At 45.1% G+C, this 22062-nt stretch overlaps 1 long non-coding RNA gene across 7 annotated transcripts in view; it reads left to right on the top strand.

The window, feature by feature from the left end:
• LOC307175353 overlaps positions 1 to 22062 on the top strand; it is a 638943-nt gene that overhangs the window by 588344 nt on the left and 28537 nt on the right. For 6 of the 7 annotated variants that reach the window (XR_013824319.1, XR_013824320.1, XR_013824321.1 and 3 more), the window contains 2 exons: positions 2425 to 2596; positions 7973 to 8032. This is a non-coding gene — a long non-coding RNA (uncharacterized lncRNA). The remainder of the gene's footprint in view (positions 1 to 2424; positions 2597 to 7972; positions 8033 to 22062) is intronic. The other variant, XR_013824324.1, reaches the window with a different exon arrangement.

Below are 22062 nucleotides of genomic sequence, written 5' to 3'. Positions count from 1 at the left end.
CTCGACACCCCCACCAGCCACAGGATGGCACAACCCTTGCCCAGTACCTCCCATGTCCACAGTGGTGAAAACTCAGAGATACCTGCAGTCATCCCGGGATGATGCATACCACCGAGGCTCCAGCTCCAAGGAGATTCATTTAATAAATCAGTAATAGCTCACCTTTCCTCAGCCCCCAACTGATAAGCCTAACTCTAGTCATCTTCATCTCCTCATCCTTCTGCAGCATTACCTGATACACTTACCTAAAGCTCAGCTCTCACTATAGCCTTCTCCAGCTCAGAGGTCTTTAATGATTTCCCATTAGGCACAGAAAAAGGCCGAGTCCTTAGACAAACATTAAAAGACTCTCGTAATCTGACTTTAGTGTATCTTTTCAACCTTCCAGTAGTTTGTCTTCAACTCCCCTCTGGCCTTTTCAATATCTACCTTACCTATTAGTAAGTGTCTCCTGTCCTCTGCCAGAGAATGAGCTGGGTGCCTCCCTGACCCCAGCACAAAGTCCTGCAAATGTTATCTCAAATTACAACTGTTAGATGAATAAATAAGGTAGGCAGGCACAGATAAATGAAGCTGTACCTTTACTCAGTTACTCAGATGGTGACCTGCCCCAGCACCTAGCACAGTGTTAGGTACATCATAGGTACTCGATGCATAGAACTTGCATAAGGAAAGGATAGAAGGCAGGAAGGCAAGATGAAAGGGAGGGAGAGAGGGAGGAATGAGCTCAAGTGAGGTCAAGATTTAACTGCATTACAGTCCCATCAATTAAATTTTCTCTCTTGGACCAGAAGGCAAAGGGGGGTTGGATAATGCTGGGAGAGTGCAAGTGCTTCAGACACTGTGAATCAAGTCTGTCCACAAAGAGTTAGGGAAGGGAGACACAGTCTCCTGCCGTAGGAAGTGGGAAGCACTGTCCTCAGCAAAGGAGAGAAAAACTGAAACTGAATGTTTGAAGTAAAGGCAGGTGTGGCAAAGATTTGATGAAGGTCAAATGCATCGTGCCCGATGGCTTTCAGCTGACCCTTGTGCTCATCTGCTGTGTGTCCTGATCTTCCAGATGCTGGCTCTGCTAACCAATAGTGGTCCTTGGCCATTATCAGAAAGTTGTTTGCAGGCCCCCAAAGGCAGTAGTCACACAAAAACAGCAGCTTTCCGTAGATGTCTTTCCAGACCCTCTTCCCCATCCACTTTGGTGTTTTCTCAGCCAGCTTCTGCTTGTCCGCCTGCTCCATTTCTCCAGGACACCGAGTTTGTGACTTTCCTACGATCTTGTACCTTTTCCTTCTAGACCTTGACTGACCCAGCTCCTTCCACAAACTGTGGAAATTCTAATTACTGTAACAAATCCCCTATTCCACTGTGCTTTTAGTGGATCTCCTTCATGGTTGAACCCTGATTGTAGAAAATGAGGAAGATTCCATGCTCGCAATCTTCTTTAGACAGGAAGCAGCCTGAGAAAGCTATTGTACTGTAAACATGAATTATTTCTTATGTAAAAGAAGATGTATTAAAATGTTCCCAGGGTTTGTTTTAATCAAATATGGTACGACAGCAGACACAGAAATGACTGTCATGAGGGAAGAAGTTTACACTCACCGATCCCTAAAAGCTGAAGGCATGCCATGCAGGGCCTTATGGGGAAGGGCCAGGGAAGGTCAGGAGGCAGAGAGGGGCGTGTATGATCCAGAGACAAAAAACCAATTAAGGGTTTTTGTAGGAAGGAATGGGTGAGGCAGGGTAGAATATGCTAGGTTTAAAGGGTTTGATAGTTTGAATAATCTCAGGTGGGCGCTAGGTTATAGGGGTAATTCCCAGTTTTCAAGTGTCTTTCCCCTGGGGTGATTTAGGACAGAGGAATCATTGGCTTAGTGTGTGAGAGTTTAATAAAGGAAATGGTTGGAGGTGTGAGCTCTGGATTGATTGATATCAAAGGTGTACTATAAAGGGAGGTGTTGCCTATCTCTAGGAATTAGCTAGCCTTGGGAGGGGCATTCTGTTTCGGATGAAGGCCGCAAATGTCAGAGCATCAAGAATATAGAAGGGAGACTCTTTGGTGGGGCTAATGGCGGACTCTGGGAGGGCTCATGCCAAGGATTACTTCCCAGAACTTCTGCTGCCAGTGTCCTTGTCCCTGCAGTGAGCCACAGCCACCCCCCGCCTCTGCAGAAGACCCTCCAATACTAGCAGGTGTGGAGGAGGAAAGGAAGAAGGAAGAACTGAATATATTGAAACAATTATTTTTGCTTCCAAATGTAGGATTGCATCTTATTCAAAATACTCCTGGTGTTCAGCTTTGGATTTGGCCGCATCTCTGTATGTAGGTCATCCTCTGGTGTCTGTTCTTCGCCCAGACGGGAGGGGTTTAAAGGAGCGGCTGATTAGGCAGCGCTGGCTAACTCAGGCAGGTGTTTCTTATCCTAGTTAAAACATCGCGTTAAACATTAAAGGCCGGGGAATCCCGGAAGATGGCGGAAGAGTGAGACGCGGAGATCATCTTCCTCCCCACAGATACATCAGAAATACATCTACACGTGGAACAACTCCTACAGAACACCTACTGAACGCTGGCAGAAGACCTCAGACCTCCCAAAAGGCAAGAAAAACCCCACGTCCCTGGGTAGGGCAAAAGAAAAAAGAATAAACAGAGACAAAAGAATAGGGCCGGGACCTGCACCAGTGGGAGGAAGCTGTGAAGGAGGAAAGGTTTACAACACTAGAAGCCCCTTCGAGGGCGGAGACTGCGGGTGGCGGAGGGGGGAAGCTTCGGGGCCACGGAGGAGAGCACAGCAACAGGGGTGCGGAGGGCAAAGCGGAGAGATTCCCGCACAGAGGATCGGTGCCGACCGGCACTCACCAGCCCGAGAGGCTTGTCTGCTCACCCGCCGGGGCGGGTGGGGGCTGGGAGCTGAGGCTCGGGCTTCGGGTCGGAGCGCCGGGAGAGGACTGGGGTGGGCGGCATAAACACAGCCTGAAGGGGTTAGTGCACCACGGCTAGCCGGGAGGGAGTACGGGGAAAAGACCTGCCAAAGAGGCAAGAGACTTTTTCTTCCCTCTTTGTTTCCTGGTGTGTGAGGAGAGGGGATTAAGAGCGCCGCTTAAAGGAGCTCCAGAGACGGGCGCGAGCCGCGGCTAAAAGCGCGGACCCCAGAGATGGGCATGAGACGCTAAGGCTGCTGCTGCCGCCACCAAGGAGCCTGTGTGCGAGCACAGGTCACTATCCACACCTCCCTTCCGGGGGGCCTGTCCAGCCCGCCACTGCCAGGGTCCCGGGATCCAGGGACAACTTCCCCGGGAGAATGCACGGCACGCCTCAGGCTGGTGCAACGTCATGGCAGCCTCTGCCGCCGCAGGCTCGCCCCACACTCCATACCTCTCCCTCCCCCCCGGCCTGAGTGAGCCGGAGCCCCCGCATCAGCGGCTCCTTTGACCCCGTCCTGTCTGAGCGAAGAACAGATGCCCTCCGGCGACCTACACGCAGAGGCGGGGCCAAATCCAAAGCTGAGCCCCTGTGAGCTGTGCGAACAAAGAGAAAGGGAAATCTCACCCAGCAGCCTCAGGAGCATCGGATTAAATCTCCACAATCAACTTGATGTACCCTGCATCTGTGGAATACCTGAATAGACAACGAATCATCCCAAATTGAGGAGGTGGACTTTGAGAGCAAGAGTTATGATTTTTTCCCCTTTTCCTCTTTTTGTGAGTGTGTATGTATATGCTTCTGTGTGAGATTTTGTCTGTATAGCTTTGCTTTCACCATTTGTCCTAGGGTTCTATCCGTCCGTTTTTTTTTTGTTTGTTTTTTTTTACTTAAAAAACATTTTTTTAATAATTATTTTTTTATTTTAATAACTTTATTTCATTTTACCTTACTTTATTTTATTTTTCTTTTAATTCTCTTTCTTTCCTTCTTTCTTTCTTTCTACTTTTTCTCCCTTTTATTCTGAGCTCTGTGGCTGAAAGGCTCTTGGTGCAGCCAGGAGTCAGTGCTGTGCCTCTGAGGTGGGAGAGCCAACTTCAGAACACTGGTCCACAAAGAGACCTCCCAGCTCCACATAATATCAAATGGCAAAAATCTCCCAGAGATCTCCATCTCAATACCAACAACCAGCTTCACTCAACGACCAGCAAGCTACAGTGCTGGACACCCTATGCCAAACAACTAGCAAAACAGGAACACAACCCCACCTAATAGTAGACAGGCTGCCTAAAATCATAATAAGTCCACAGACACCCCAAAACACACCACCAGACGTGGACCTGCCCACCAGAAAGACAAGATCCAGCCTCATCCACCAGAACACAGGCACTAGTCCCCTCCACCAGGAAGCCTACACAACCCACTGAACCAACTTTAGCCACTGGGGACACACACCAAAAACAACGGAAGCTACGAACCTGCAGCCTGCAAAAAGGAGACCCCAAGCACAGTAAGATAAGCAAAATGAGAAGACACAAAAACACACCGCAGATGAAGGAGCAAGATAAAAATGCACCAGACCTAACAAATGAAGAGGAAATAGGCAGTCTACCTGAAAAAGAATTCAGAATAATGGTAGTAAAGAGGATCCAAAATCTTGGAAACAGAATAGACAAAATGCAAGAAACATTTAACAAGGACCTAGAAAAACTAAAGATGAAACAAGCAATGATGAACAACACAATACATGAAATTTAAAATACTCTAGAAGGGATCAATAGCAGAATAACTGAGGCAGAAGAACGGATAAGTGACCTGGAAGATAAAATAGTGGAAATATGTACTGCAGAGCAGAATAAAGAAAAAAGAATGAAAAGAACTGAGGACAGTCTCAGAGACCTCTGGGACAACATTAAATGCACCAACATTTGAATTATAGGGGTTCCAGAAGAAGAAGAGATTAAAAAAAGGGACTGAGAAAATATTTGAAGAGATTATAGTTGAAAACTTCCCTAATATGGGAAAGGAAATAGTTAATCAAGTCCAGAGAGTCCATACAGGATAAATCCAAGGAGAAACATGCCAAGACACATATCAACCTGTCAAAAATTAAATACAAAGAAAATATATTAAAAGCAGCAAGGGAAAAATGACAAATAACACACAAGGGAATCCCCATAAGGTTAACAGCTGATCTTTCAGCAGAAACTCTTCAAGCCAGAAGGGAGTGTCAGGACATACTTGAAGTGATGAAGGAGAAAAACCTACAACCAAGATTACTCTACCCAGCAAGGATCTCATTCAGATTTGATGGAGAAATTAAAACCTTTACAGACAAGCAAAAGCTGAGTTCAGCACCACCAAACCAGCTTTACAACAAATGCTAAAGGATCTTCTCTAGGCAAGAAACACAAGAGAAGGAAAAGGCCTATAATAACAAACCCAAAACAATTAAGAAAATGGGAATAGGAACATACATATCGATAATTACCCTAAATGTAAATGGATTAAATGCTCCCACGAAAAGACACAGATTGGCTGAATGGACACAAAAACAAGACCTGTATATATGCTGTCTACAAGAGACCCACTTCCGACCTAGAGACATATACAGACTGAAAGTGAGAGGCTGGAAAAAGATATTCCATGCAGATGGAAACCAAAAGAAAGCTGGAATAGCAATTCTCATATCAGACAAAATAGACTTTAAAATAAAGACTATTAGAAGAGACAAAGAAGGACACTACATAATGATCAAGGGATCGATCCAAAAAGAAGATATAACAATTGTAGATATTTATGTACGTAATATAGGAGCACCTCAATGCATAAGGTAAATATTAACAGCCATAAAAGGGGAAATCGACAGTAACACATTCATAGTAGGGGACTTTAACACCCCACTTTCACCAATGGACAGATCATCCAAAATGAAAATAAATAAGGAAACACAAGCTTTAAATGATACATTAAGCAAGATGGACTTAATTGATATTTATACGACATTCCATCCAAAAACAACAGAATACACTTTCTTCTCAAGTGCTCATGGAACATTCTTCAGGATAGATCATATCTTGGGTCACAAATCAAGCCTTGGTAAATTTAAGAAAATTGAAATTGTATCAAGTATCTTTCTGACCACAACGCTATGAGACTAGATATCAATTACAGGAAAAGATCTGTAAAAAATACAAACACATGAAACTTCAAAGCTTTTGCACAGCAAAGGAAACCATAAACAAGACCAAAAGACAACCCTCAGAGTGGGAGAAAATATTTGCAAGTGAAGCAACTGACAAAGGATTAATCTCCAAGATTTACAAGCTGCTCATACAGCTCAATAACAAAAAAAACAACCCAATCCAAAAATGGGCAGAAGACCTAAATAGACATTTCTCCAAAGAAGATATACAGACTGCCAACAAACACATGAAAGAATGCTCAATATCATTAATCATTAGAGAAACGCAAATCAAAATGAGTTATCATCTCACACCGGCCAGAATGGCCATCATCAAAAAATCTAGAAACAATAAATGCTGGAGAGGGTGTGGAGAAAAGGGAACACTCTTGCACTGCTGGTGGGAATGTGAATTGGTACAGCCACTATGGAGAACAGTCTGGAGGTTCTTTAAAAAACTACAAATAGAACTACCATATGACCCAGCAATCCCACTACTGGGCATATACCCTGAGAAAGCCATAATTCAAAAACAGTCATGTATCAAAATGTTCATTGCAGCTCTATTTACAACAACCAGGAGATGGAAACAACCTAAGTGTCCATCATTGGATGAATGGATAAAGAAGATGTGGCACAAATGTACAGTGGAATATTACTCAGTCATAAAAAGAAACTAAATTGAGCTATTTGTAATGAGGTAGATGGATCTAGAGTCTGTCATACAGAGTGAAGTAAGTCAGAAAGAGAAAGACAAATACCGTGTGACAACACATATATATGGAATTTAAGAAAAAAAATGTCATGAGGAACCTAGGGGTAAGACAGAAATAAAGACACAGACCTACTAAGAGAATGGACTTGAGGATATAGGGAGGGGGAAGGGTAAGCTGTGACAAAGTGAGAGAGTGGCATGGACATATATACACTACCAAACGTAAGGTAGATAGCTAGTGGGAAGCAGCCGCATAGCACAGGGAGTTCAGCTCGGTGCTTTGTGACCACCTAGAGGGGTGCGATAGGGAGGGTGGGCGGGAGGGAGACCCAAGAGGGAAGGGATATGGGAACATATGTATATGTATAACTGATTCACTTTCTTTAAAGCAGAAACTAACACACCATTGTAAAGCAATTATACTCCAAGAAAGATGTTAAAAAAAAAAGTATATAGAAGGGGCTTCCCTGGTGGCACAGTGGTTAAGAATCTGCCTGCCAATACAGGGAACACAGGGTCGATCCCTGGTCCGGGAAGATTCCACATGTTGCAGAGCAACTAAGCCCGTGCGCCACAACTACTGAGCCTACGCTCTTGAGTCCGCGAGGCACAACTACTGAGCCTGTGTGCCACAACTACTGAAACCCGTGCGCCTAGATCCCGTGCTCCACAACAAAAGAAGCCACCGCAGTAGGAAGCCCGTGCACTGCAACAAAGATTAGCCCCTCCTCCCCGCAACTAGAGAAAGCCAGCACGCAGCAACGAAGACCAATGCAGCCAAAAATAAATAAATAAACAAACAAATTAATTTATTAAAAAAAAAGAATATAGAATATAAGAAAACATACAGGAAACATACAGGAAAGATGATTCAGATAGAACCAAGGGCCTAGACAACAAAGCTAAGACTGCAGGAGAACCAGACCTAACAAAGCTAAGGTGTGAGGGAGCAAAACCAGGCCCTAATCAATATGCATCCCTTGCCCCCAAAGGAGGGGGAGTTGTGACATTTGCCCAGCTAGATTTCAGATTTCTATGGAATAGTGATGTTTTATACCTCATATTTCCTCCCTTTGTGAACGTGAGTTTCTCTAGTAGTTATTCTACGCCTGTTTCATCATTGCATGTTAAATTGTATCTCTTTAATTCCTAGGTCATCAAATTGAGATGAAACCATACTAAAAGACCTACCCCCAAGGAATGACACATCAGGGTAAGTTTCTCATACACTCTTGAACATGATTAAATGACAAGATCCTGGACTTCAAACCTAAGTTTGATACTATAATTGAATAAGACTTTTGTGGTTCCTGGGGTGTATGGGAGTATATTTTCGTGTGGGAGGAATGTAAATGATCTGTGGCCACAAGATGAACTGTGGGTAATGAGAGGTGGTGGTCATTTTTTGCCACCTCCTGCATCTAGAGGTGAAACCTATTCCTCTCCACTTGAATGTGGGCTGTCTTTGGACCTGCTTTGACCAATAGAGTGTGGTGGAAGTGACCTTGCATATTTTGCAAGTCCGGACCTTAAGAGATGTGCAGCTTTTGTGCACTAGGAACACTTTCTCTTGGAGCCCAGTGGCTGCACTGTGAGAAGCTCAAGCAGTTAGAGAGTCTGGGTAGAGGACCAGCAAGCTCTCTAGGTGACAGCCCCTGGCAAGCTCCCAGCCAACAGTGCTAATAAACATCAGCCGTTTGAGTGCGTCATCTTGGTTGTTCCAGCCTCGCCAAGCCTACAGGTGGTAGTGTTACCGAACCAAACTTGGGTCCACTGTCCGTACTCACAGTAAAGCCAGTCTACTAACAGCATGTTGTAGTGAAGGAAGGAGCAGTGTTTATTGCAGGGCACCAAGCAAGGAGTCCACGCAGCTATTGCTTAAGAGGCCCAATCTCCCAAAGGCTTTCAGGGAAAGGTTTTTAAAGACAGTGTGAGGGAGGGGGATTGTGGGGTGCGTGATCCGCTGGTGAACATTCTTCTGATTGGTTGGTGGTGAGGTAATTGGGAGTCAACGTTATCAACCTTCTGGTTCCAACTGGTCTTGGGTCTCTGGCCTGTGGGCAGCATATAGTTAACTTCTTCCACCTGGTGGGGGTTTCAGTGTCTGCCAAACAGATCAAAGGACGTGGCTCAGAATATTATCTGTAGTCCTTGAGGAAGAAAGCTTCTTGACTTTGTTTAATGGCTAAACTATTATTATTTTGCCTTGCTAGATTGTTTTCCTTTCTGCATTTTCTCACTTCTCTGATTAAATTTATTCTTTGACTGAAGTTTTTCTACAGACAAAAGGCAGGCAGATGACATGGGGGTGGGGTCTATTCTGGGAAAACCCCATAGGGTCCGCTTGTTTACCACAGCAGTCCCAGCCAAAAGCATGAGGAGCAAAAGCACCCTAGCTAAGCCCACGTGATCTGTGGAATTGTGAGAGATAATAAATGGTGGTTATTTAAGTAAGTAGTGTGTGTGTGTGTGTGTAGGGGGTGTGTGGTTGGTATACAACAATAGACAGCTGAAACAAGAGAACAGCAAACTTGGAAATGCCTCAAAACATCTAGATTATGGGGTCTAGCCTATGATCTCAGATTTTCCCAATGCACATCCTTCTAAGAGTCTACTTGCCTGTACCCCTCTCCAAAGAACCACCTTCCTCTAAAAGAAGGAGAACCACAAATCAGGCATTTAGAAGGACACACTGAATCTTCTATCTGGACAAATCTTATCTGTCCTTTGGAAAGTTTTCCTCTCCTATTTCTTATGTTAGCACAAAGAAATATTGTTAAAACAAAAAAAAGTTAAAATTTCTTTGGAGATCGATGCTCCTGAATGGAGAGTTAACACGCGTTCTACGGATTCTATCCACTCTGTTCTCATCTTGCCTTTATACTGCTCCTGGCAAATCTACATATCATAAAAGTATATCTCCACACTCTTATGGCAAAACTTAAATTTCCCTTATAGATTGCTGCCTCTGAACGAAGAAGTCACGTGTTGTATCTGGTTCTGCCTGCTCTGTTTTCATTTTGCTATTGTATTGCTTTTGGCAAACCTCCATAGCATAAAAAAGATGTTTGTGTCTATTTGCCTGAAGCTTGTTAATATCTTTCCAATGTTGCCTAAAACATGGTTAAGATTAGGCAGGACAGTCATCTGGGCTTGGGATCCAAATTAGGGCAACGTCATTTGACTAGTGCCCTTGAGCTCTTAACATTGCTCAATCGGGTAAGGCAAATTGAGAGTCGTGAGACACAAGTAGCTGCCAGAATTAATGAATCAAAATACAGGACAGCCCATTAAATTTAAAATTCAGGTAAACAATACATAATTTTTTAGTACGAGTGTATCCTACACAAGTTTGGAAATACTTAAACTAAAACCATATTTAACTGGATACCCCATATTTTACCTGACAACCCTATTCTAGGTCTCAGTAAGGTATAAGGATGCCAGGTATGTTTCCTATGGTTATACATCCTTTTAAAAATGTCTCTTTTTGTCTGCTTTTGTGGGATCCACAGTAATGTGGTTATACTTTAACATGAGGCAGGAAAAGGTGATATAGACTTCCGGGAACCCAGAGCAATGGGGAAGAGCCCTCTCATCTGTTGGACACTTATAATACATCCAGTATTTCACATGAACCTCTCGACAACCCCAACAGATATGAGTGTCACCGCTTTGAGGAAATAGATACTCAGAGAGGACTTGCCCAGGGTCACACGGCTGGTAGGTGAGGCTCAGCTCTCTGATCACAGCTACCTGGTTCCTAAGCCTGTGTGTCTATATCTCCACAATGTGCTGATCTCTAGGGAGATACATCAGGAGACTGGAGGGTGTGAGGAGGGGCGGAGTTCTTGCTATTTTTCTGTCACTCTTGTGTACCCTTGTCGCATGGCATTTGAAAGGCTTGTTGATAACTATATACTTTACTGAGGACAAATGAGGGTAAGAGATAACAGGGAAGGTGTGGCAAAGACATAAATGTGCTTCTTTTTTCATCTCTGAAGGAGGAATAAATCCTTATTCAGTGACTTAGTCCCCTAGCCACTTGCTCTTGTCACATACGGATGGTAGCAGATTCCTCTTCCACGGGAAGGGAGCCTAGTGGCGGGATTGCTCGGCAGTAAACTTGCGGTTAAGCGATCCCTCTTCGGTCCCTCGGAGTCTGAGTGGAACAGAGTGTATTTTTACATGGAAGAGGCCCTTGGCACAAAGTAGATTTAGTACGACTCCTCTTCTGAAGCTTCAGAACACAACTCTCTGTCCCGAAATATTGCAGGAGGGAGTAAAGGGAGAAGAAAATGTGGACACAGGGCAATGTCAAGTAAGTAATGGGTCCCTGTGCTGTGTAGTTCTGATTTACGCTGCTTGGTAGGGAAGCAGAACCTTAGCAAGCCAAGTTTAGGAATTCAGTTATAAAAAAGGTGGTGGGATATTATATCACCCACATGTAGAGGTTTCCTTTCCCAAAAGGAACAAATCAAAATTCAGATCCAGAATTTCAGCAGATTGGTATATTTTCCATGGAAGACTGACGTCTCTTAGCCAGGTTAAGTAACTCCTAACTTGGCTTGTATTTTCCATCACTCTTCTGCTTATACTTGAGAGCTTGGAATAAACCAGTCAGCAATTATGCTACAGCTTGACCTAAATCATTTTCTGGAAGGACACTGACATGAAGGGAAACCAATGGCCCAAAGCCGAACTGAGCAAATGACTCACAACATGCTTCTGTCTCTGCTGAAACATGTGGTCCTGATGCTGCTGGGAACCGGGATACAGAATAAGGGTCCTAGCTGGCCCTCAGCCATTCAGAGACACCAAAAATGATGTTTTTCTTCTAAGAGTCCACACAGGCTTACATCACTACCAGGATTATGACTAGGGAATGCTCATAGTAGGCAAAACCCAGCAAATTCACTAAATGTACTTGTGTTTACATATTGATTCCCCCAGATAATTGTGGAAGTATCTCTTCTGTCTCCTGCAGATTATCTTTTTGTATCTTCTGTGTGTGTTTCTGGGATGGAGCTGGGAGATTTCAATAGATTTTCAAAGAAATCCATGACCCCTTGGATAGAGAAGTTACAAGTGACATTTTACTCTCTAGAGGACCCATCTGAAGAATGATTTGACCAGAAATTGCCTTTTATTGTTTGGTTTTAAAGCAGTTTTCAAGGTGCAGGTGACTTACTCTCTTGAGCAGCAAATGTCTGCCAGATAAGTACAGTGTTGGGATCGGACAGGTCTTATCCCTAGAATCTTCTAATCCACTCTGGATGTGTGCCTCAGTCTCCCTGGCTCATGTGTGAGTTGATCTAGACTGAATGGAAGATGGTGAGCACATTAGCCCAGGTCAGTCACTGCCAGAAGATGATACAGCAAGCAGACCTAAGCAGGTCTATCGCATTCCAGAGCTATTCTTTCTGTTGCCTCTCCTTTGCTTCCTGGTTCATTGAAGACGAGTTTGTTCCATTACTGTTGAACTGGTCTTTACCACTTGTGCCTGAACTCTTTTGCTGAGGGCCTTCTCTTGCTCTGGAACCTATTTTGCTATCTTTGTCATAAGTTGAAAGCATGGAAGGATTAAGTCTCCCACCTCCGGATTCCCCAGCTATGACTGCTGAAGTCGGTAGATGCATACTTTCCACCCTGTTGCTCTGCAGTGAGTGCTATGTGTGGTCTACACTGTTTTCTAGCTTCCCGGTGAGGCCGTATCCAGGCTCTAACATTGCTAGCCTCCTTGCTAGCTCATCCTTTCTTGGCTGCCTTAACTTCCTTGTGCCATTTCTCCATCCCCCTGGTGCTTCTTAGGGTATCTCTTGTATTGTTGGCTCACGGCCTGCTTTTGAGGGAAACCCCAAAAGTGTGGCTTCAGCTTCTTGAAACTAGAGATGGAGGGACAGAAGAAATGTGGTATGTGCGGGGGGTGGGGCGGTGTGAGATGGGAAGTGTAGGAGAGGGTGATAGTCCAGAACAGGAACTTCCACCATTCCTGTTGATTTCTACTTTTTCATTTGTAAATGTGATAAAATGCACCTACCCAATGTACCTGTTGAAAGTATTAAATCGCATGATGTGTGGAAAGCCAGTGCCTAGAGTGGGTACTCAATAAATGCTGAGCAATTATAGAGTTAAATGGTCATGAACTTTGAGCGTGACATAAATTAAGCCCGCGGATTTAAATTCTGGATCTGTCACTTACTAGCTATATGAGTTTGGGTAAATTACTCCAAATCTCGATGCTTTTATCTATGCATTGGGTGTAAAGATATGTTCTCTACAAAGCCGTACTGAGGACTGAAGTTAGTACTGTGTAAAAAGCAGCTACAGACAGAGCATTGTAAGTTCCCAGACCATGGGAGCACCTTTGCTTCTGCTTTTTCCACTTCTTCAAGGACACAGACAGAGCCTTCTGGGCAGAGTGGATTTCCAGCCTTCTTAGTCTTACTCTAACAGGAATTAAAATCACACTTGCAATTTCTCTGAATGATTGATAGGCGTTACATGATGATTTTATCACTTGGTAGAGGGTGAAAGTCACTCAATGATTAGCAGGATTCCTCCATTAAAACCCACCACCCAAGACACACTCTAATTACCCACGAATTCCTGTTAGGCTTTATAGTGTAATTGCTATTCATGGTCCAATTAAGGGGCAATTGCCAGCCGAGAAAAAAAAAAGTGCTTTATTGCTTCAATTTTGAAATTCGTGTATCTTGAAGCCTTAATCTACTCTTGGTCTATAGGGTTCCACATAGAATGATCCCATGCTGCTGCCATGAGGCCTGTGGGACTCCCTCCCTGTGTCCAGCCTCCTGCTGGAGAGCTCTGTGGTCACAGCAGAGCTTCCACAGGTTCCGATGTTTTACAGTTTAGAAGGCTGGGTGACAGATGGACAAGAGGCTTCCTTTTTCTTTCTTGAAAGAAAATCATCATGTCCTTTTAGAGTTTGAGCTACCAGCGTGGGTGGGGCTCTGCTGGGTTGGAGGCTGGCCCTTCCCCGAGGGAAGGCAGCCTGCCATTGCTTAGGAGAAAAGCAGACACCACCCAGGGGCTGAGAATTCAGGTGGGTCTGGGTTCAAATTCCTGTTTTACCATTTCCTAATAGTATGACCTTTGGCAAGATAGCTCTCAAAATCCCAGTGTCCTCATCTACTATGAATAGGGATGATAATAACACTCACTCTTTACCAAAATTGTAAGACTTAGATGAGATAATACGTGGAAAACACCTGGCACATGATAGGCTCTCAGTAAATACTATCATCACCATCCCCACCACCACCACCAGTACTACTACTCCAACTTCTACAGGATTGTCCTCCTCTGAACATATAGGTCAGGAAGGGACAGACCTGCTGATAGTGGCAGTGGTACCTAGAAAAGCTTTACAAAGCTCTCCATGTTAAGACGAAGCAAAATTAAATAATGTTCTTTACTGAGTACACCTCAGGGCATTCAATCCTCAAATTTGTATTGTATATCTGAAAAAAAGGAGTTTTGAGGCAGCACAGAGCATAGTAGTCAAGGAAAAGGCTTTGAAGTCAGAGACATCTGGGTGTAAATACCTGGTTCTGTACTATTGGCACCTTGATTCTCAGTCCCTATAAAATGGGAATAAGAGTCTTCTTCATAGATGTATGTGTGGTGATTAGATGAGATAATTTATGAAAAGTGCTTAATACAGTACATGTATTTAAGCATGCAATAGAAGTTAATGCATCATTATAATTCTTATTTTTATTTTTAAGAAGAGATGGGATCATACTATTTCATGGAAGCTGCCCAGAACCTCTCTTCTATAAAATTACTGAATCCTAAGAAGAGAACAAATATCTGTCCTGTAGGTTCCTCTCCGAAAACCTTGGTGCTATTATACAAAGTGAGGATAGATGGTGGGCAAGGAAAAACAAATTTCTCCATATGATTCACACTTTCCAGTGGCTGCATAAGGACCCTGAGGGGGAGGGGCTGTTAGTTTGGTACTGATGATCAATGAAATCTTCCTGAGGAAGACACTTTTCTGAGGAGAAGCAGAATGGAATTCCCAAGTAGACAGAGATTTGGGGGAAATTTGGACCATGCCCAAGTAGGGACAGAGTGAAAATTTTGGCCTAATGAGCAAACATCCCCCTGATCAACTAGGAACTGTCCCTTTGTCAGAAAGGACCCGGGCTTGCTGAACAGATTTTGTTCTAAGAGGCATCATGTTGGATGCCGTGTCCAACTTCCTGGAGTGGCCTTATCTTCCAGCTGCCATCTTTAGAACGAACCTGAGGAGTGTGGAACAAGCCCTGATCTCCAAGCTCTGCCAAGTCTGCAGGGCCATGGCCAAAGGGCTTTAAGCCACCTGCAGGAGAATCCGCCGAGCTTCTGTCCACATGCCCAAAGGAATATGCTTTAGCATTCCTTCATCTTCCCGAAGACAAAACCCAGATCCATAAGATCTTACAGTTGAGAAACAGGTGGTTAAGCTGCCTTTCCTCTATTTTGCCAGAGAATTCATTTCATGCTGAACAGAATGGATCATTTTGCTGAGAGCTTGGCCTGATGGTTCCCAGGTTCCCATTGGTGAAGCATTACCCATTCACACTCTGGCCCATTTGTTTCCATTGCAAACTCCCCAGAGACTTATGGATATGACACTCATAGATTTTTCCATTTATGTTGCTTCCTCGTGCGTAACAATGATCCACCGGCTTTCATTTCCGTTAATGATCCTCTGAATGGGGAAAATGTTCCCTTGTCATGTCACATGTCGATGCTGCTTGATTTCAGAAGTTGAAACATCATGCTGACATAAAAAGGGTCACCCTCCACCATTTTGCAGGTTGGTAGCAAGTCTCCATCCAAAAAGGAGGGTGTCAGAGAAAGGCAGGCTGGGGTAAGGTAAAGAGTGAGACCTTTGGAGTCAAATAGGTAAGAATTTGATTTATAGCTCTGCCACTTTCTTGATGTCTGGCCTTGGGAAAGTCATTTAACTGCTTTAAGCCTCAGTTTCCTTGGCAGTTAATGGAACTAGTGCTTACAGATACTTGAAGATCACAGTAAAGCTTGTAATATTATTGTCACTCTCGGTAATAACGAGATCCCTGGGAATTATGAGTCAGATGCTCTATTCCACCCTGGCTTCTCCAGAGCTGAACACATATCTGTAAATGCAAACATCTCCAAATTATAAAGGACACTTAAAATAATCTACTGAACTTATTTGTTTACATCTTTCTCTTTCCTCTAGATTGTGGTTTTCTTACAGGCAGGAGCTATGTCTTATTTTCATTTGTATCCCCACTAATCACTAATCAGTAAACATTTATTGAACTAATGGAAATGCCAGCTGTGTACTGAAGCTCAAACAGGGACGGTGGTCCCTATCGCAGTAAACAGTGCAGCCTTGAATGGATACTGTCTTACGCTGGAAAGGCGGTAATCTCTGGGGAGAAGATGATAACCTATGCCAACATAGGCCCTGGGAGAAGGGGCAAAGCAGCTCTGAGAAGGGGGGACCCAATCCAGTGTCTGTTCCTACGGAGATCCAGGACCTCCTGTAGGGTTCAAGGTTTCAGTCTGAGAGAAGGTGAGAGCAGAGCTCCTAGGAGCTGAGCTGGGATAGACAAGATTGCTCATCACTTGGGGAAGGGAAGGAGAGAGAACGGATGAGACCCACGACTATGGATGCAATCTGAGATTGAGCTATTTTGCTGTGGCCCTTGTAGAAGTCTTTTTTTGTTGTTGTTGTTATCTTTTTTTTTTTAACATCTTTATTGGGGTATAATTGCTTTACAATGGTGTGTTAGTTTCTGCTTTATAACAAAGTGAATCAGTTATACATATACATATGTTCCCATATCTCTTCCCTCTTGCATCTCCCTCCCTCCCACCCTCCCTATCCCACCCCTCCAGGCGGTCACAAAGCACCAAGCCGATATCCCTGTGCCATGCGGCTGCTTCCCACTAGCTATCTACCTTACGTTTGTTAGTGTGTATATGTCCATGACTCTCTTTCGCCCTGTCACAGCTCACCCTTCCCCCTCCCCATAACCTCAAGTCTGTTCTCTAGGAGGTCTGCGTCTTTATTCCTGCCTTACCCCTAGGTTCTTCATGACATTTTTTTTTCTTCTTAAATTCCATATATATGTGTTAGCATATGGTATTTGTCTTTTTCTTTCTGACTTACTTCACTCTGTATGACAGACTCTAGGTCTATCCACCTCACTACAAATAGCTCAATTTCGTTTCTTTTTATGGCTGAGTAATATTCCATTGTATATATGTGCCACATCTTCTTTATCCATTCATCCGATGATGGGCACTTAGGTTGTTTCCATCTCCAGGCTATTGTGAATAGAGCTGCAATGAACATTTTGGTACATGACTCTTATTGAATTTTGGTTTTCTCAGGGTATATGCCCAGTAGTGGGATTGCTGGGTCATATGGTAGTTCTATTTGTAGTTTTTTAAGGAACCTCCATACTGTTCTCCATAGTGGCTGTACCAATTCACATTCCCACCAGCAGTGCAAGAGTGTTCCCTTTTCTCCACACCCTCTCCAGCATTTATTGTTTCTAGATTTTTTGATGATGGCCATTCTGACTGGTGTGAGATGATATCTCATTGTAGTTTTGATTTGCATTTCTCTAGAGATTAATGATGTTGAGCATTCTTTCATGTGTTTGTTGGCAGTCTGTATATCTTCTTTGGAGAAATGTCTATTTAGGTCTTCTGCTCATTTTTGGATTGGGTTTTTGTTTTTTTTGTTATTGAGCTGCATGAGCTGCTTGTAAATTTTGGAGATTAATCCTTTGTCAGTTGCTTCATTTGCAAATATTTTCTCCCATTCTGAGGGTTGTCTTTTGGTCTTGTTTATGGTTTCCTTTGCTGTGCAAAAGCTTTGAAGTTTCATTAGTTCAAGGTTTCAGTCTGAGAGAAGGTGAGAGCAGAGCTCCTAGGAGCTGAGCTGGGATAGACAAGATTGCTCATCACTTGGGGAAGGGAAGGAGAGAGAACGGATGAGACCCACGACTGTGGATGCAATCTGAGATTGAGCTATTTTGCTGTGGCCCTTGTAGGAGTCTTGATATAAAATCCTTCACAGCAAATGAGTCTGCTGATGTTTGCAGGTTCTTTTGGAACCTCAGGGGCCTCACAGTTCAAGTAGCCACTGTGCTCTGAGCAAGTCCTCAAGATGCTTGGCTGGAGCGAGAGGACAGGAGGCACTGCTGGGCCACAGTGCACACACGTGTACACACACAAGGATGGGAAAGCCACGTGTTCACCTGTGCATCACATTCCAAGGGACAGAATCAAGTGTGTGTGTGACCACAGGCTTCCCACAATTCTCCCCCGTAGCACCCACGCAGAGAAGCTCCCATGGATGCCCCCATCACTGAACTGCTGGGCTCCAAATGCATCAGGGTACATGCCTCGGGGATTACTTCCTAATGTCACAGTAGGAGATGGAAAGACCTGAGGGACAGGAGGAGGAAGGGAAATAGAAGTGGGCGGGAAGAGAAAAGAGAGGAAAGGAAAGAAGGAAGGGATCAGCTATGAGTAAAATGACTTCCATGGTGTGTCACGCCCAGCCTTGCCCTACATAGGTTTCCATTTCCAAAGCCCAATGAAGAGGAATTTATCTTAAGTTCTCGTTAATGCTTTGCACAGGGAGCCCCTGCTGGGAGTGCCTGTTTGCATCCAGAGCCAGCTGCCGTGCAGCTTAATCATGGGAGGATGCTTGGTAATCATGTCATTGCCGTCTTAACCCCCATTAGAGTTGATGGGGATTATTTCTTTGCAGGCACTGAATCACCCGAGGCTGCCGCCTTTCCTCTAATGCTGTACACAGCTTTGCCTAGCAAATCATTTTAAATGAGAGATACATTAAGGGCATTGTTGAGAAAGGTGGGCCCCTGGGGAGTTAGCTCAGGCCATGTCCAGAGGCCCTGGCAGGTAGGACCCGGGGCCTGCCATCGCCTCCTTTGTTGCTGCCTCTGGAGCAGCCAGACACTGTCATCCAGTTATTGGGTCACATTCTATACAAGGAAATGAAGGGTAATAAAAATAGCACCTCACATTTGACACAATGTTTTACAATTGCCAAAGTGCTTTTCATACCTGCCATCTGACTTAGTCCTCACAATACTCTTCTCTGGGAAGCAGAAAAATATCCTGTTTGACAGAAAGAAGGCCCACATGGCAGAGTCACCTGGCTGACATCCCGCAGCAGGTTCCCCAAAGCCCTGCCTCCTCGTAGTTTGAAGGGAGGTTGGGGAGAGGCGCGTCCTATTCCTGTGGCAGGCTCTCTCCATGGCCCGAGCCCCTTTGCCATCCAGAACAATCCACGGCTGTTCATCGCCCCTCCTAAATACCTCTGTCACCACCTGCCCCACCGGTCCCTCCCGTTGTAGACTGCTAGCGTCTCCCCCTCGCCCACAACCTTTGACCTCCGCCCACTCCCCACGCCGCACACAGGAGAAAACGAGATGACAGGTGCTTTTCCTAAAACACAAATATGAACATGTCACATTGCTACCCAGATTTCTCCCCTGGCTCCCAAGGACAACGTCCAGGGTTTGGCCAGCTCCGCAGATCTGTTACTGGATCTCAGGTGTTGTCATTCACGCCCCCTGAATGCTCTGTGCTTCAGTGCTGCTGACCTATGACCTTTCTGAATGTACCTGGGAGGGCGCGCTCCTCTGGGCCTCACTCATATGCTTGCATTCCTGGCATGATAGTCATTGTAATAACTGTAAGAATAACAACAACAGTAAGTGTAATGAAGAGAAGGATGGTGATAATAATAAGCATATTTTATTGATAGTTGACCATCAGAGTTATTGAACTCACATATCTACTCAAATACAGTCTTCTTCTTATCATCTAGACCTCAGTTCAAACGTTATCTGCTCAGGGAGGCCTTTTCTGACAACCGTCTATAAAATCATCTGTCCTCCTTCATCTCTCCCTGTCCTGGCTATCCTGTTTGTACTTTGTCACAGCTTATCTCATTTATGCATCTACATGGTAGTGTCCTGTCCCCAATCCCAATGCCACTAGCAGTGTGAACTCCTTGGGAACAGGGACAAGCTGTCAGGCTTACTCTCTATGGCCCTGTGCCTAGAACATGCCCGTGGCCATGGTGATGAGTGCCTGTGGACCACTTGGCTAACGAGGAATCTGAGGCTCAAAGAACCTAATTAATTCATCTAAGGTCAACTGGCTACCAAGGGCAGAGCCAAGAGCTGATGCAGGGTTTTCTGACCCTAAAATCAGCTTCCAGTTTCAAGGTCGAGTGGTTCAGAAACTTTCTCTAGTGTCCCAGGACTGTATGTCTCAGTACGCATGTGCACACAGGCTCAGCATCACCAGTAATTAATTACTCCTGTCTTGGCAGTACTCTGCCTGGTAACTGCCCATTCATGTATCTCTAGATAATAAGCCACTGACGCCAGGGATTCTGTCTTGTTTATTGGGATATCTCTAGTTCTTGGCATCAAGACTAAGCACCACTTTCCTGGGTACTTTTTTTCTTAGTATTACTTTAGACTAGAGCTACTCAAAGGGTGGTCCCTGGACCAGCAGCACCAGCAACCTTGGAAACTTGTTAGAAGTGCCGATTCTCAGACCTCAACCAGACCCACTGAATCAGAAACTCTGGGGGTGGGGCCGGCCATTCAGGGTTTAAAAAGCCATCCACGTGATTCTGACACATGCCAAACTTTGAGAATCACTGCTTTAGACCAAGGACTGATGCCTCTAAGTACACTTAACACAACTCTGGCTGAATCCCAGATTCCCTCAGGCCATGGGATGCTGTGGTCTCAGAATGGAAGGCAGTATAAGGTGCAGTCACCCAGCCCCTGCAGGGAAGGTCAGCTCCTGCTTGCCCTGCCTCAGTGGGTATAGACACACAGGCCCTTCCCTGGGCAGTGTCACACTGACCTTCCGTAAGAACCTCATGCCCAATGGCAGGATCGCGGAGCAAAGGAACTCTCCCTGCCCCCAACACTCCCTCCCACCATCCTCCACACCATCTGAGTCTAGGGCACATCATTCTGCTTCTGCAGAGTTCCGGACACCCGCCTGGACCGTAGCGCCCCCTCGGTGGGCTCTCTGAGACTTGACCTTGTACTCTAAGAAAGCAAAGCTGGCCCTCCTCTGTCAGATGCTGCCAAATGTCCCACTTGGCTTCATTCATCCCTCTGCTCCCTGCTAAGCTGGACTGATGCCAACACCCAGCTTGCTGATGCCGGGGAGCTACCACCCTGCTCCCACACAGTCCAAATTGGAATGCCGCAGAGAGAGGATGGGACTGGGCCAACGGCTTCCTTCATGGTCAAGCACTTCAACTCGTTATTTCCCAGAACTCTGTCCCCATTGTGCAGGCCTGGGGGCCAGGTTTTCAGCGGGGGTGAGCGCTTCCCCTGTACCCTTAAGTGCTGCTACAGTCCCGCTCTCAGTGACAAGAAACTCTCTGCCTTCCAGAATGGTTCATTTCATCCTCAGACAGCTCAGGCTATTAGAATGTCCTCATGTGACCACAGTCTACTTCTCTATAACTTCTTCCCACAGCCTCCCTGCCCTGCATGCCACCTCCATGCCCTGCGCCGCTGCCAATCGTTCACTGCAGGCTCCCAAGCTCCCACCATTGCTCTAGGGATGCTTAGAGCATTCTGTGCTTTGATCCTCACTGAATATATTTTATCTTTAATGAAATGGAGGCCTAGAGAATCTGCACTGGTCATACTGGGCTACAGAGTCAGGCTGCAGTATTTTGAGGCCCGGGCAGTAGATGACAGTGCTGTAAGAGATGGAACAGGTCTCTGAAAATGTGTCGGTGACTGCCTGCAGCTCCCCAGAAGCTTAGCTCTGAGCAAATGAATATTCCTACTTCAGAATAGCTTCATTTTATTTTTAGAACATGCCCTGTGGAATTACAAGCATGGAGGGACACGGGAAAGCATGTGAACCTTCTCAAATCACTGCAGACACATTATGGGGGCATGAGAGAGAAAGCCTGTAAGGGGAGTAAAATGTCAAAGAGTGGAGAAATAAGGAGGGTAAAGCTATTTGCCACGTCCAAGGGGCCCCAGGTCAAGCCCTCTAGTGCTAACCCTTTATCCACGTGTGTGAGCTCCTGCAGTACCAGCCCTGTCTCCTTTGGCCATAAGGGACCACAGTCACCTGAGTAGTACCATGGCGAAGCAATCTGACTGGGCATTACATCAGTAACGTCCTGCCCCATCA

The sequence above is a fragment of the Stenella coeruleoalba genome (genome assembly GCF_951394435.1).
Source record: "Stenella coeruleoalba genome assembly, chromosome: 16".
Taxonomy (NCBI): Eukaryota; Metazoa; Chordata; class Mammalia; order Artiodactyla; family Delphinidae; genus Stenella; species Stenella coeruleoalba.
The sequence above is the reverse complement of the archived record's forward strand: the minus strand, read 5'-3'. Positions and strand labels throughout refer to the sequence as shown.